Raw genomic sequence first — 16,479 nt, 5'->3', positions numbered from 1 at the left:
AACCCTCACCCAGGGCTCCATCTCACCATGTTGAGATCATGGCCTGAGCTGAAATCGAGAGCGGGATGCTCAGCCAACTAAGCCACCCAAGCGCCCAGGACTGTCTCTTCTAAACCTAGGTGTCAACTATGTGCGAAGGGCATATTCATGGAGACAAATGGCCTGCTGGTAACAGCTGACCATCCAGACTGCACTACTACTGACATCAGGAGAGCCCAGAGTTGCAAGGGTTCAAAGTGTCACACTTCCATAAAGTCACAACAAAACTGACTCAGAAAACATAATTAAGAATAAAAGAAGGCTTTGAGATGGAGACCAGCTAAGGAAACAATTCAGGGATATGATTAAGGTTGGTCTAATCATAAAGGTACAGTTAGAGCAAATACCTACATTCAGACCCTCTCCATAACTTCACAGAAGGAAGACGTTCCTGCTATTCTAGTTTCCGCTCAGATGCCCCGTCTGAAACCTCTCTGTGAACGCCAGGTTGAAAGTAGCTCCCTCCAGTTCCCCTCAAGAGGTCCTCCCAGGGGCACCTGGGTGGCTCAGTCCTCCAAGCGTCTGCCTTTGGATCAGTCATGATCTTGGAGCGGGTCCTGGGATGGAACCCCGACCGGCATGGGCATCCCGCTCCCTGCTCAGCGGGAAGTCTGCTTCTCCCTCTCCCTCTGCCCCCCCTCACCTCCAACTTGTGCTCTCTTTCTCGCTCAGATAGAGAAATAAAATCTTTAAGAAAAAGAGTTCCCTGCAGCGCTGTAAGTGGTGTCTCAAGGGATTTAAGGCATTATGTTTATTGTCAGCTTCCTTCTCCCCGGCCCCCCAGTCTGCAAACTGTGTGAGGGGAGGGTCCTTTTTTGTCTGTCTGCTTCACTACTGTTTCCCCGGTGTCTAAAACACTGCTTGAAATATATTAGGTTCAATAAATACCAAATGAGTAGTGCTAATGGCAATTAATACAATAGGGGTGCTTCCTGACAGTGATTATTTAGACAAATATTCATAGAAGTATTAAATTCATGAAACCTGTAAGTTAAAATACAGTATTGGGTGAAAATATAAAATATACTTAGAAATAGTAGAGCTTAACTAACCTTTGGCTTTTTGTACAAGTAGCAAAAAGCAATTCCATTTATGCTCCATAATTATGAAAATATAACCCAGATGTTAGTGTCCGAGAGAAATAATAAAAAATTTCACAAGATAATCAGTGCAGAAAACAATGGTACTTCTTACTTAAAATGTGGAAAAGAGCACTTCAAGAGATCCATGTGTCCAACTTTTTTAAAAATCAAGGTGAACTTGACATACAATGAAACGCACAGTATGAAGGATTTTGACAATTTATACATCTACGTAACCAATACTCCCATCAAGATATAAATATTTTGCCTACCTGGCTCAGTCAGTAGAATGTACAACTCTTAATCTTGGGGTTGAAAATTCAAGCCCCACGTTCGGTATAGAGATTATTAAAAAATAAAATCTTAAAAAAAAAGATATAAACATTTCCAGCATCCTGAGATGGTGCCCTGAGCCCCTTGACACAGTCAATCCCCGCTATCCCACAGGAAGCTTCTGTTAGGATCTCTTTCACCACAGTTAAGCTTTGCCTTCCTTTGAATCTCATATGGACGTGAGATTCATTCCAGCTGTTGAGAGGATCAATAGTTTGTTCTTTTTTATTGCTAAGGGTATTCCATCGCATAAATATATCACAATTTATTTACCCACTCTCTTGTTGATGGGCATTTGGGTTGTTTCCAGTTTGGGTTATTTTGAATAAAGTGTCTAAAATATATATATATAAGCCTTTTTGTGAACATATGTATTTATTTCTCTTGAGTAAATGCCTAGAGTGGGATTGCTGGGTCATAGGTGGGAAATGTTTAACTTTATAAAAACCCACAGTTTTCCTAAGCGTTTGTACCATTCTCACAGGCAATATATGAGAGTTCTAGTTATTCCTTGACAAGGTCGGGAATGTCTTCTTATTTTAGTTGTTCTTGTGTGTGCTGAATGGTGTCTCATTGTGGTTTTCGCTTTCATATCCTTGATAACTAAAAATACTGAGCACCAGCCTCTGTGCTTACTGGCCATTTTGATGTCTTTTTCATTGAACTATTCAAGTCTTTTACTCAGTTTGATTGGAGCTTTTCATTATTGAGTTTTAACAGTTCCTTTTTCAGTAATGACATGTTTTTAGTAATGACAATGATAGAATATAAAATAGAAAAAAATCCTAGTTGTAAGAACAAAAATGATAAGTTACTTAGAAATAAAATTTCCATGTTCATGGAAAGTTCAAGACTCCATACCATTAAAATGTCTTTTCTCTCCAAATTTGTTTATAAATCAAGTACAATTCCAGTAAAACTCCCAATAAAGTTTTCCAAAATTTTAACCTTATCCTAAAAGATCTATGGAATAATAAGAACCTATGAATAAACAATTCTGGGACAAAAAAAAAAAACAAAACAAGGTGAGACTTACCCTCTTTACCATATGAAGACCATATAAAGTCATATTAATCTTAATTAGGTAAAGAGGTAATGATGAAAGAAAAAACAACAGAATAGACTAGAGATGTTAAGTACATTCACAAAACATATATGGAAAATTGATATTTAAAAATCAGTGGGGGAAAGGTAATAAATGATGCATATTTTTAAAAATTAAATTAAATTCCCTTTTCAAACCATACACTGAAATATATTATCAATGGATTAAAATCTTAAGTATGAAACTTAACTTAAAATTTAGAAATTAAGAAACTTAATATTAAAAAATTCTGTTCAACCAAAATTACCATAAACTAAATGAAAAGAAACCCAAGACTGGAGGAAGATTCTTCCACTGCATGTTACCAACAAAGGATTAATAACCAGAATATTAATATGAAGAAAGAAAAAGAAAGAAACGAGGGAAGGGAAGAAATCCTCCTACAAATCAGGAAGAAAAACATTATCAGTTGGATAAGAAAAATGGCACAGAACAAAAAAGTTTTCCACAGAAGACAAACTACAAATATGGTCAACAAACAAAAAAAGATGCTCCGTGTTACTAGTAATCAGGAAAAAGCAAATTCAATTCACAATGGGATTCTATCTAACATCCGGCTACTGGCAAAGCTTGTTAAAATCCAACAAAAGCAAATGTCAGCTTGAACGTGGAGAACCAGGTACTCTTCCACTCTGCTGAGAATGCGAAGTAGTTTAACAACTCTACGCCACAAAATGCCAGTGTGAGAGGGTAGTTACAGCTATGCACGCCTTACAACCAGCCTCTCCACACCTATGTATATATCCTCGGGTAGCAGTTCTCAAACTTTTTGGTCTCAAAACCTCTGTCCACTCTTAAAAATTATTTGCTTTTATGGGTCCTATCCACTGCAATTTGTTGTATTAGAAATTAAAACTGCTAAATTAGAACAATATTTCACTTAAAACTACCAACAACAAAACAATGCATGGTATTACAAATAACATATTTTTAGGGAAAATAACTTTACTTCCCAAAACAAGCAAAATTTAGTAAAAAGAATGACTTTGTTCTACTTTTTTGCAAATCGAATATAATGGGAGAAAACTGGGTTCTCACATCTGCTTCCACTTTGAGATGTGTTACAATATCATACATCATGTACCCTCTAAAAAACTCTACCATTCACACAACAGAATGAGAAGGGGAAAACAACAAAGAACATTGTTGTTGTTATAGCTTTCACCCTACAGATTCCCTGAAACCGTCTAGGATTGGGAGGGAATGATCCTTTCAAGGGGTCCCCAGACCACACTTTGAAAACCATCCTTAAAATTCTAGTACATGTGCATCACACACACACACACACACACACACACACACACACATACACAGTTCACTACAGCACTATAATTTGTTTCCAACAAATTGGAAATACCCAAAGTATTTGTCAAAGAGTAGATAAAGCTTCCATTTATACAAAGGTATATTACATAGCAGTCTAAAATAAATGAACTAAAGCTACATGAATCAATGGAACATCATCTCAAAAACTGTTCTCAAAAATAAAGTGGGGGCCCCTGGGTGGTTCAGTGGGTTAAATCTCCTGCCTTCAGCTCAGGTCATGATCCCAGAGTCCTGGGATCGAGCCCCATATCGGGCTCCCTGCTCAGCCTGCTTCCTCCTCTCTCTCTCTCTGCCTGCCTCTCTGCCTACTTGTGATCCCTGTCTGTCAAATAAATCAAAAAATCTTTGAAAAAAAAAATAAAGTGGAAAATTATAATTTACATAAATGAAACTTTTGTAAGTGACACAATTCATACAAGCTTTGAAAATATGCAAAACAGGAACGCCTGGGTGGCTCAGTCAGTTAAGCATCCGACTCTTGATTTCAGCTCAGGTCATGATCTCAGGGTCTTGAGACAGAGCCCTGCGATGGGCTCTGTGCTGGGTGTGAGGCCTGCTTGGGATTCTCTGTCTCTTCCTCTGCCTCTCCCAACCTTTGTGTGCATGCTCCCTCACTCTCTCTCTCAGAAAAACTAAAATAAAACATTAAAAAATGTTAAAATTTGTAAAAGCCAGGAGATGACTTGTGTGAGAGTTCCTTAGTGTCTGTTCTTTTCTGTAGAGTGGAAATATCTCACAATAAACAAAGGGGAATAAAAGGTTCTGGTCTAATTAGTGTTGGCAGAAAAAAAATCTCTCAAATATGCTCTAACACTATCAGAATTAATTCACACTGTGAATTTTTAACTTTATCTTTGACATGGAAAAACTAGATATTTAAGATATACAACTTGATGTTTTGATATATGTCTTGAAAAGATCGCTCCAGTCAAGCTAAATAACTTTGTCATCACCTCTGTGTAGCTACCCTTGTGTGTGTGTGTGTGTGTGTGTGTGTGTAGATTTAACTTAACACCTATCTTCCGAGCCAATTTCAAGTATATGACACAGTATTGGCAGCTCTAGCCTCAGGATGCTGTGAGGCAGATCTCCAGAACCCTTTCATCTTGTGTTAACTGAAACTTTGTACCCTTTTGATGCTAAATGTACTCTTAAAATATTTTTCACAAAACACTCTTTTTACAAATGAGTTTTTATTAGAATTCAAATACTGACATACCTTCTGGATTCTTTTTAAGGGATTACAAGGAAATAATTTTAAGACTTTTTATGAATCAAAAGTCCTAATACTGCTTTGTCGATAAATGGTCATTAGTGACAGTCAAAGAAATCAAAGGCCTGTGAACAACTCCAGGGACAAACAAAGGTATCCAAGAGGATGGTCTTTTTTTCCTTCTAAAAATATATACAGATAGCAATGTGTAGTGGAGCAAGCAGAGAATTCTGAGTTTTCAGCATAAAACTGCATTGTAATGTAAAACTTCGGGAGGTAGAAATCTGTCCCACCACCGAGCTTACTTTCACAAATATTATGACACGAGGAAATGGCAACAAGCTATCAATTTAATACAACAAATTTTCTCCAATTAATTTATATTTTAGGCACATATTCCTATTTTTACTATAAGCATCTGCCTCATTTAAATAAGTGACTATTTTCAAGACTCCTACCTACATTTTACTAAGATGTTTTAAAATGACTTGTGAATACTTAAATGAAACCATAAACATGGGAGCTTCTGCACACACGAACTTATTTATTCTGCCAGTTGAACATGGATTCCCAAGGGAGGGGAAGGTGTGAAAACAGAGCAAAGCTTTATACCATTGCTTTTTTAAATTTTTTTTTTTAAGTCGGACTATTTACCTTGCATTTCAAATGGAATTCAAGAAGGGCTTGAGATTTAAAGGAGCACAGGCTTGTTAAAGTCTGAAACACTTAGCTAAATGACCTAAAGACTTTACTTTTATACTTTCCACTAATAACTTTTTTTTTAAGTACCACCATGATACTGCCTTGAAAGCAATCTCTAGATTCTTATATTTCCAATCAAACTTCATTTTCAAAAACTTTCATTTTTCTCACTTTTTTTTTTTTCTTTGAGATTTTATTTTGTCAGAGAGAGAGAGCAACAGAGAGCACCAGCAGGGCGAGGAGCAGGCAGAGGGAGAAGCAGGCTCCCTGCTAAGAAGGAAGCCCGATACGGGGCTCCATCCCAGGACCCCGGAATCACGACCAGAGCTGAAGGCAGACGCTTAACCAGCTGAGCCACCCTGGCGTCCCTCTCACTGACTTGTAAACGTCCCCCATTCTCCCTTTCATTCACCCTCCCTCTCTTTAACAAACCTAAATATAACACTTAGTATGCGCCAAACACGGTCATCCCACTTAATTCTCACAACAACCCTCTCTGGTAGGTACTATCGTTATTCCCATTTCATGGAGAAAGAAACTGAGACACAGAGGGCAAAGTAACTTGCTCAAGGTGCCAAAAGTTACCAATGGCAGAGCCAGGATTCAGATCCAGAATCCGTGCCAGAGTCAGTCCTATTTTTTTTTTTCTTAATTTCCATTGTTTCTGATTTTTCATGTCACTACTTTAAATTTTCAGCAACTAAACACAATCTATGTGTTTTCCACAAACTACTGGGTTTAACAAATGTGAGGCAGAGCACAAGGGGCTCTACTGACCATGTTTCTCACATTAGTGGAGGGACAAAAAAAAAAAAAAGAGAGAGAGAATGACATGGTAGTACACGGAGGGGCTGAGGCAGGAGATCACATTTTCAGTTGAGGACGAAATTATCTGGAGCCTGTAAGTGGAGATGGCTGGGAGGCAGACAGACACATGGGTCTGAATCTCCAAAGACAGGAGGTCTGGGCTGGTGCTGGGGGGAAAGCCAAAGGGCAAGTGAGCCTTGGGAGGTGGGCAGGACTCACGCAATAAAGGCGGTAGGAATGGCAATGGAAGGCCAAGAGATTAAAAAAAAAAAAAAAAAAAAGGACAAAGCAGGTTCAGGGCCACAGACAAGTTTCGGATTTAGCATGGGGCTCATATAAAGCAGAAGCAGCTACATGAAGTCTGGGCGGGTCAGAATGTGTCCTCAATGAGAAACATTCCATCAGAGGGGCACCTGGGTGGCTCTGTCGGTTAAGCTGCCACCCCTTGATTTCCGCTCAGGTCATGATCTCAACGTCATGACTATCAGTCTGCCTGAGAGTCTTTCCCTCTGCTCCCTCGCACCCCACTCTCTCTCTCTCTCTATAACAAATCTTTAAAAAAAAAAACAAGAAACAATCTATTAGAAATCCTCTGTGTCTGTGTGCTTTTGCATTCAGCAGAATGACCAAATATCAGGCCAATATTGGATAAAGCCTCATTTTTAATATAATGAGGTATAAATCTATGAAACTGAAGATAGGCTAAGGTATTTCCATTTCATGAAAACGTTTTAAAATGCATTAATGTAATGGGTTATTAGGAGACTATTTTAAATGTTTACATGCCTTCAGAAGGTTTCAATCACTCCAGAAATATATATGTGTGGACATTTACAATTATGACACATTTAGTATTCAACTACGGTTAAGTTAAGTTATACTGGAGCACCTACTATGGGCAGGGAAAGTCTTGGAGGGAGAGAGCCTGTGCCTACCTATTCCCGCCCACCTGGGGTGAGGACACATCCCGTTTGCAAAGCTTATGCTGATGCATATGGCATATTCATCCTGCCCAACAGATGGCATTAGTGCCAACCAGAGCTTTGTGAAGATTACTGGGAGGGTGAAATGCAAGTTAATCTCTGGAGAAAGAGTGGGATTTGGCAGAACGTTAAGGAAAGAGGACTGGGCACTAAGAACCAAGACAATAACTCACACAAGAGTATTTCTGAAGATTAAATCCACTGAGCACCCTACCGCGTGCCTCTCAGGGCTGTGTTTCACGTAATGAATCCCTGTAAGGGACTTGCCTTCCTTTCACATCTTTTTCTAGTTAAAATTTATTTAGTAGGCAATACAAGTATATCATAAACATTTTTTCAAAAGTTACCAAAAAGAAGATCTTGAAAAGTCTCCCTCCTGACCAACTATCGTCTCTCCAGCTGCCCCTCCTGAGATACTCGATAAAACCACATTTCTGTAAACTGTTTAAACTTTTTCTTCTAATTCTGATTGGCGTTTCCATGATTTAGTGATTCCTAACTTAACACCTATAACGGGATAGTAGTCTCTTGGTCACATCCCCGCAAAAAACAAGTACTCTACAATCTCGGCTGGACTTTGAGATGCGGACAGAAATACAGGTTTAAAAGAAAAAGCCTGGATCTTACCTTATTTCCTTTTTATAAGATAGGATTTTCCTCTTTATTGCAGCCAAACTTCTGTTGAGTCAATTAACTTACCTAATAAGCGTCTATTAAAACACGCACACGCGTGCACGCACACGGCCCTACCTACCCGCAGGTCCTTTATAATCTAGCAGCTTAAATCAGGAAAGCAAAGTTGAGCAGAGGCATTTTACGTATTAACAGACTATCAGGTTAAGCTATGGTCTCCAAAATGGTTCACGTACCCTAAGGCAGAGGGTAAGGCAATCTTTGGCATGCAGGAAAAAATCAGAACTTGCTTACGATTACTTTTTACTTCTTCCTTTCAAAGTTTATACTGTGGGGTGCTTTAATACACAAAAGTAGAAGGGTACATGCATAACATTTTTAAAGACATACTCAGTGTGTCTTTAAAGTGCACACTCATAAAGGAGTACATACTCAGATACCTTCTGCCGGTGAGGGCACAGAATTTAAAAAGTTTTGAGAATTAAACAGCTCAGTATATCAAGTGTTAATTTCTAAAAATAAATACTTTATCAAGTTTCTAAAGTATATGAGGGGCTAATTTGAGTGAAACAGAGAAAACAAATTGTAAAAGGGACAGATCAGTATTTGGCTGGGCTGTACATTTTTAGAGACAAAAGTAGAGAGCTTATTTTTTTTATAATATTTTATTTACTTATTTGATAGACAGAGATCACAAGTAGTCAGAGAGGCAGGCAGAGAGAGAGAGAGGAGGAAGCAGGCTTCCTGCTGAGCAGAGAGCCCGATGTGGGGCTCGATCCCAGGACCCTGAGACCATGACCTGAGCCGAAGGCAGAGGCCTTAACCCACTGAGCCACCCAGGCGCCCCGAAAGCTTATTTTTTGATATGTCGTTCTTTTTAACCATATTCCTGCTATGAAAGTTATTGAAAATGAAGTGTACCACGATTAAGGAGATGGGCTCTGAACCCAAGGTCAGGTTCATATCCTGACTCCATCCCCTACTTGGGGAGGGCTAAATTGGCGCATGTATAAATGGCCTTGTTCAGTGTCTGGCACTTAAGCTGCCAAAAATGTTGATCATTATTATTAAATAAAAGGAGCATCATTTAACAAACATTAGCTTTCTACAGAAACTGAAATGAAACAGCTGAGTCATGTTTTAATTCAGCTTCACCTTTTGGAAAGATGCTTTTTGGGTCCAACTGAAATGTATTTAAACACATGGAAGCTTTTTGCCTTCTTTTTTGTATTAAAAAAATTCCCTCAACATCACTCCCATGAACTATTTGGTCTTGGAACAGCTAATGTAAATTAAACAATGTCAGGCCCTAGCCAAACGGATACGGGAATAACTGTATACAGTATATCTTCTTGGCTTCACTTTCATGTGGAACATGTGTTTACATTTTGACCTTTTGTCTTTTTTTTTTTTAAATGCAGAGACATTTTTAAACAGCAGCAACTGGAATGATTTTTTTTTTTAAGTTTCCAAACATATTAAGTTACACATGGCAGTGCCCATTGCTGAAACATTTATAAATGTTACACCAACTGTGTTTATAGTTCTGATTTTTTTAGATTGTTTTGTTTTCATATAAGCCATGACCTAAAAAAATTTAGCTCAAATTCTTTCCACAAAATAATTACATAATGGAACAGTCTGAGTCATTTTGAATTTCTGAAATACAAAACTCGCTCCCATAAAATAAAGATAGTGATCAGCATCATAGTGAGGTTTCTATATGGTTTTCTGTTTTTTGTTTTTTTTACTATTTCAACTATACCAAAATAGTATGGATGAAACCGAAAGGACTATAAGAATAGGACCAAGAACATAGTGATAATCCATTCAACTCAGAAAAATCACTGCACTCTGTTTTCTTTCCCATTGTCTGTCCTTAAGCAATTGACATAAAAATAAAGCCTGTATTATATTTCACTACAACAACAACAAAAAAATCAAAGAACAAAAAAAGTGGTAATTCCGAAGGTAAGAGTACAAAAGTACTTCTCGTTAGCCTAGGCTTTCAAACTGTAACTACCTCCTTGATGGAAGACAGAGAGAATTTATATGTAAGTTAATATCAATAATGTAAGGGTTAGTGCTATGAACAAAGACCAAAATCAACTAAACTGGGGCAAGGAGCTTCCAGGGCTCTCAGCTGCCCCATCTACTCAATGAAATAGATTACATGTACTATCTAGAAGACAGTACCTGACAAAAGGATTGTTTCCTAAGTCCAGAGGTGGTAAACTTAAGAGAATAATAATTTTTTTTCTTTAAATTAAAAAAAAAAAAAAAAAAAAGGAAGGAAGGAGTTGGCACCTAGCCAATATTTCTGCAGTGAATAAATGAGTGAGTGAATGAGCACAGCATTCTCCCTTCAACTTTCATACATCCCTTCTGCTAACAGGCCACCCCAGGTCCCAGCCCCGTGCTGGTATCAACGAGTGTAGACACCACTCAGGGGACCCTGCAGTTGGCCAAACTCCTTCACTGAATCCCAACCACAGGCTTTTCTCTAATTGCTACTACCCTCATTAAATGACTTCCTTAATGGGTCACAAATAAGCTTCTCATTGAGGAATTCAAAGGTCTCTTGTTGGTATTTACACAGCTGAAAAAGAAACACATTTGCTTTTCTTGAGGCAGCTAGGAACAAAATCTTGACAGCTGGAAATTTACTGGAACCCAAGGAATGGGATTTGCAACAATAACAACCATTAAATATTTACTCCATCCCACCCAGACACAGCACATCACTGTAGGTTCAACCTCAAATGGAAAGCTTATCACTGTCTTACATTAAATAATGGCAAAACGGTTTGATTTTTAAGACAGGTAGACAGATTAAAGTATCCTTCACTTTTTGTTCACGTGTTTTTATTCTATGAACTCTTCAAAGTATAAGTTAGTCAAAGAACCTTCCACAAGTCCCAACTGATATTACTCCTCTCTTCCTCCCTCCCTCCCTCCCTCTTCCCCAGGCCTAAGGCTAACTGATGGGTAAGAGTTTGAGAAAGGACACTATTTCAAGTCCTTTGATTTCCCTAAGTTATTCACTTAATACCACTATTAAAATGAATAATGTTCTTCACTGTTCTACTCTGAAAATCACAATTACCAACTAAACTCAATATTTCTAAATTCTTCTCTATTATTGTTTTATGCTCATAATTAAAATAATGGCTTCAATATTTTAGCCATTGTCATGAATGATGTGATTCCCGTTTTGGAGGATTCAAAAGTACCATACAAATTTAAAACTTACAATATAAATTTCTAATAACCAAAGACCATAAAGCTTCATTAATTATAAAATTCTGCAGCTCTTAGCTACAAATTACAAGCTGAAAGGATGTGGGTTTTATTACCATGCAACATAACTTCACATTAAATCCTAAGTGGGAAATGCCACGTAAGCTCATTTCCTACTTCATTTCTCTAAAAAGTGCAAACACAAGATTCATTTCCACAAAATAACAATGAAATTGCTATTCTGCAAGAAGTTTACACTTCTGAAACATTTCGTGTTAATGAGATCATTTGTCTTACACAGAAACAATGCTGGCTATGTGCACTGGTCCTGAGGCCCTTATAAATATTAATCCATTTATCCGCTAACAACCTTACGAGGTAAGGATCATTAGTATGATAATACGTCAATACGCCAAGCACAACGTTTCATACATGAAGGGAAATGAACGTTGTCTGACTTTCACGAACATTTTCAAGCCAATGAAGTGTACTGAAGAGGGGAATGAAGAGCTAACAATTGGTTGCTTTGTCTCCTCATCATCTCCAGTAGCCACCAAGAGAGCAGGTTCTTAAGGAAGAACGCAGAGATAACAGGGAGCCTAATAAATCAGCCAAAGGAGCACTTCATTAGAGCTGGGATTACTGCCCAAAAAGTCAATTGGCCAAAGTGTTTCGTACTCCCGGTTTGGGCACGGTGAAGAACACTCGCACAGCAGGTTCTTTGGGAGCCAATATATCTACTGCTGGGACTCCTTTGGCCAACACATTTCAGGAAGACCAAATAAACCACTTCAGACAGCTCAACTTCTGAGCCCTATGCTTCAAGTTCCAATGAAGCTTAGTTCTTCTGATGCTGCAGCAGAGACACAGAGATAAAGAATAATTTGCTCATAATCCTCTAAGAAAACTTCTTAGACACGTGACTATTCTTCCAATTGCTCCTAAAGCAACCATGTCTTCTCATGGAAGAAATTTGTTCTCTTAATCTCCCCCGACCACCACCACCAGCTCCAACTTTCCAATATTTTGTGTGATTTTAAGGATCTCTTATAAATTCCCCATATTCCCTTTAAATTGTAAAAAAAAAATCAAGATTTGACATAGATCAGAATTAAGAGGATTAAGTCATAGTGTGTCTATATATTGACGTGCTTGCTTTATAAGGTATTCTGAATTTCAGACATATCCACTTTGAACTCTGGATTTTTTTTTCCACAATATGGAAAATTAGTTCTTCTGTATTTTATATACCGTATATTTTATATACAGTAGCTTCTTTTTCTTCCAGTTTGATTGCTCTTCATGTACCCACATGTAATTTAATTTTTTTCTGACCACTTGTCAATTTATAGGGGTAATTTGGAATTTTATTTACTTCATTTTATAATTTCAGCAACTTCACTAAAGAAATTATTGAGCAACACAAGATCTCACAATGATGCCTGCATGAAACCATTAATTACCACAATTCCACTCCAAATTAGTACTGATCCAGCTCTTTGGCCTGCAGTTAACCCTCTGAATATATTCTAAGCCTGGGGACACTACACTTCTGCAACATGTCATGCTTGCTTTCCCTTGGATGGGGATGAGGGAGGCAGTCTCCACTATAGTTTCTTTCCAAACTTAAAGAGTTCCCTGAAAGGGTTATTACCATACGTCATTATCATTCTAATACCTAAAGGCAGCCCTTTTAACCAGAACAGATAGCAAACTGAAATGAACAGAAGTAATAAAATTAGAAAACAGGAGAGAGATGGGACAGCTACCCATGGAAAAAGGGATTCTCTGCCCATTTGGCCCAGTGCTATCAATGGCCATGCTACCAGATCCTAGCTCACTTATTTGATTCCATCACTACACTGAGATCAAGGTCAGATGCTGGATCCCCACGTGAGTCAAATGGACAGCAGTCTCATGGTGAAAAATTTGCCCAACCTCTCATAAATACCATCACTTGTCCTAAAGGGATTCATGAAAGTGAATACAAACCAATCCATGCAAATTCATCACCATTCCTGGAAAAATAACCAGGAAAACCCGATCTGTGAGTCAGTCCATTGGACAAATTTCATTTAGGATGAACACTCTGATGGTCCTGGGTTGGTCAGATGTGAGTAAGAAACTATGCTCTGGGGGTGCCGGGGTGGCTCAGTCATTAAGAGTCTGCCTTCGGCTCAGGTCATGATCCCAGGGTCTTGGGATCGAGTCCCACATCAGGCTCCCTGCTCTGCGGGAACCCTGCTTCTCCTCCCACTCCCCCCTGCTGTGTTCCCTCTCTCGCTGTGTCTCTCTGTCAAATAAATAAATAAAATCTTTAAAAAAGAAAAAAAAAAAGAAACTACGCTCTGCTACTTACTAGTCCCGTGTGTAACCCTGGACAAGTTCATTTTTCAGAGTCTTATAGATAAAACACATCAAGGGTCTCAGGTAGAGTTTGACACAAAAGGGATGCTCAAGTAATGTCGGCCCCAGCCCCTCCCAGACATAAAACCTGGGAGTTAAGAGTGGAGGGACGGAGCCAGGCTCTGGAACACACCTGTGTTTCAATCCCAATTTGGAAACACACTAGCTATGAAACACTGGGCAAGTGACAGCCTCGTCCTTCTCATACAGCTGGGGAGTATTTAGGTAATGCCTAGCACATGGCAAATGTTTTTTAAATGTTGGTAAGACAAAGACATTACTATCATCACTATCTGTCGATCGGTGTTTCTCACAGTGTGGTCAGAGAACTACGCATATCAGAATGACCTAGGATGTCTGTTTAAAAAAGGGGGGGGGGGCACCTGGGAGACTCACTTGTTAAGTGTCTGCCTTCAGCTCAGGTCATGATCCCAGGGTCCTGGGATCAAGCCCCACATGGGGCTGCCTGCTTGGCGGGAAGCCTGCTTCTCCCTCTCTCACTTACCCTGCTGTCTTCCCTCTCTTGCTGTGTTTCTCTCTGTCAATTAAATAAGTACATTTAAAAAAAAAAAAAAAAAAGACCCCATGTCCCACCTTCCCAACCTATTCAAAAAAGCTCAACAGCAGTGCCAGGTAATACTCATTTCTTAATCAGACTTCCTTGAGATGCATTCTAAAATTTTAGAAATTAGGGACCCAGTTGGTTTTATGCTGGGTCACAGTAAATTAAGACTTGTCTTCTAGTACTTACTCTTTACTATGCTATGCTAGGAGAATTACCCAGGATCTGATGTTTTCCTATTTTGGCTATTTTTGCATCTAAACATTAAACTGATAGGTTCACTTATAATTTTTTCCCCCAACGGCACTATTCTGACTTTTCCTCCCCTCTAGCCAGAAGCCAGCAAACTATGGCCTTGGTCTGTGGCCAATTTTGCACAACCCCAACTTCCAGAGGAAATACGTGTTTAAAATGTAAAAAAAAAAAAAGAAAGGAATATTCAATGAAGACCATATATTGTTCACAGAGCCCAAAATACTTACTAGCTAGTCCTTTACAAAAACGTGTGTCAACCCCCGGTAGCCCTATACTTTTTTTAAACTGCAAGTCTCAACACAATTTACATACTTAAAAAATAGTGATAATAAGTGAGAATTAATTAAAATAGGAGAGATTCAATAGATATTTTCTAATGCACATAATAGAGGGACGTACCATTGCCAAAGTTTCTGTTCTATACGCATATACGTGTATTGGATAACGATCAAATTGTATTTGGCTGTAGTCAGAAAGTTTTAAAGTCCTTGTGGGTAGGGGTGGGAAATAAATAGCGCAATTGGCTAATGAGTATTCATTAACACTCACACGGAGTAATTTTTACAATAAAGGTGCCTTGGAGAACATAAAACCATATAAAACGATCCCTGCTGTTTAGAAGTTAATGGCTTATTCATTACAAAATGGAAATAAAACCTGTTTTGTGTACAATCTACATTGTAGTAAGGAGAAAATGGAATCATCAATGCAAAGTACTTCCAAAGCATTCTACTAACAAAGAAAATAGTTATACTAACAATAAATCATATCAAACATATATAGGGTTTTTTTTTTTAACCACCTTCCTTAGTTCCTAGTTTCCTCCAATCTGGGAAACAAGTCTTTTTTTTTCCTTTGTGTGTGTGCAAGTGCATGTACATAAGTGTGCGTGGACGTGCCAGGAGCATAAAAGAAGTATTAGATGCTTCTGCCCTTTCTGTGTCATCTGTTATTGGCTTCTCCTTCCCCTCTATTTAAAGTATGCCTTCTTTTCCCTTTTTCTTAGTTCTAGCAAGGAAAGCATTTGATTAAATTCTTGTGCAAAAGGAACAAGTAAGACTATGACCATCTTATCCCTGGAAACACTGAAAAGTCTAAAATAAACATTTTTTAAGTAAGGGTTTTCCTTTTTATCTTCATTGAACACTGATGTCCAGGGTTTTTGTGATTTTTTTTCAGACAAGCTAAAAATACATTAATTCTAAAGCACATTTCAACAAATTTGCAAAGAAAGCACCTTCCTAGGAACCTACTCAAAGAAAGGATACCTTAAAACGTTTTCATTATATGGAATACACTGCAGACACACAAACCACAAGCAGTGTAAATAAATAAAGACTGGTGCAATGCTGAAATGCTTGTTTGTCTTCCACCACAAAGAGAAAACACTTGCACACCGTGGTATTTTAGCTTGGGATGCCACAAAGATGGGATTTAGGCATGTGGTGTAAATACAGGAGGCTGTGACTGTGTGCGTGTGTGCGTGTGTGTGTGTCTGTGTGTGTCTGTGTGTGTTAGGGAAAGAGGGTTGTAAGCAGAAGGGGTGGGACTTGCCAGGAGCAACTATTGCAGAAAATTCCTTTTTCTTTCTCATTCATTCTTTCTAGCTTGTGTATGGCACAATCCTTACAATTACTCACTGACTTTTCATTCTAAAGACAACCAACAAGCTTTCAGAACTTCCTACAGGGGTTTTCACATACTTTTTTTTTTTTTTTTAGGCACCAAATCATTGACTATTTGTTTTAAATAAAAAGCAAACCATTAGCCCGTTTCCTCATTCCAAAGACCCC

General features: G+C 38.4%; 1 protein-coding gene across 1 annotated transcript in view; it reads right to left on the bottom strand.

The window, feature by feature from the left end:
* The window catches only part of PRKAR2B (protein kinase cAMP-dependent type II regulatory subunit beta), a 90,556-nt gene that overhangs the window by 72,958 nt on the left and 1,119 nt on the right, over positions 1-16,479 (bottom strand). The window lies entirely within an intron of this gene.

The sequence above is a fragment of the Lontra canadensis genome, unplaced genomic scaffold (assembly GCF_010015895.1).
Source record: "Lontra canadensis isolate GAN:19392208 unplaced genomic scaffold, GSC_riverotter_1.0 scaffold48, whole genome shotgun sequence".
Taxonomy (NCBI): domain Eukaryota; kingdom Metazoa; phylum Chordata; class Mammalia; order Carnivora; family Mustelidae; genus Lontra; species Lontra canadensis.
This window is presented reverse-complemented; position numbering and strand designations above follow the sequence as displayed.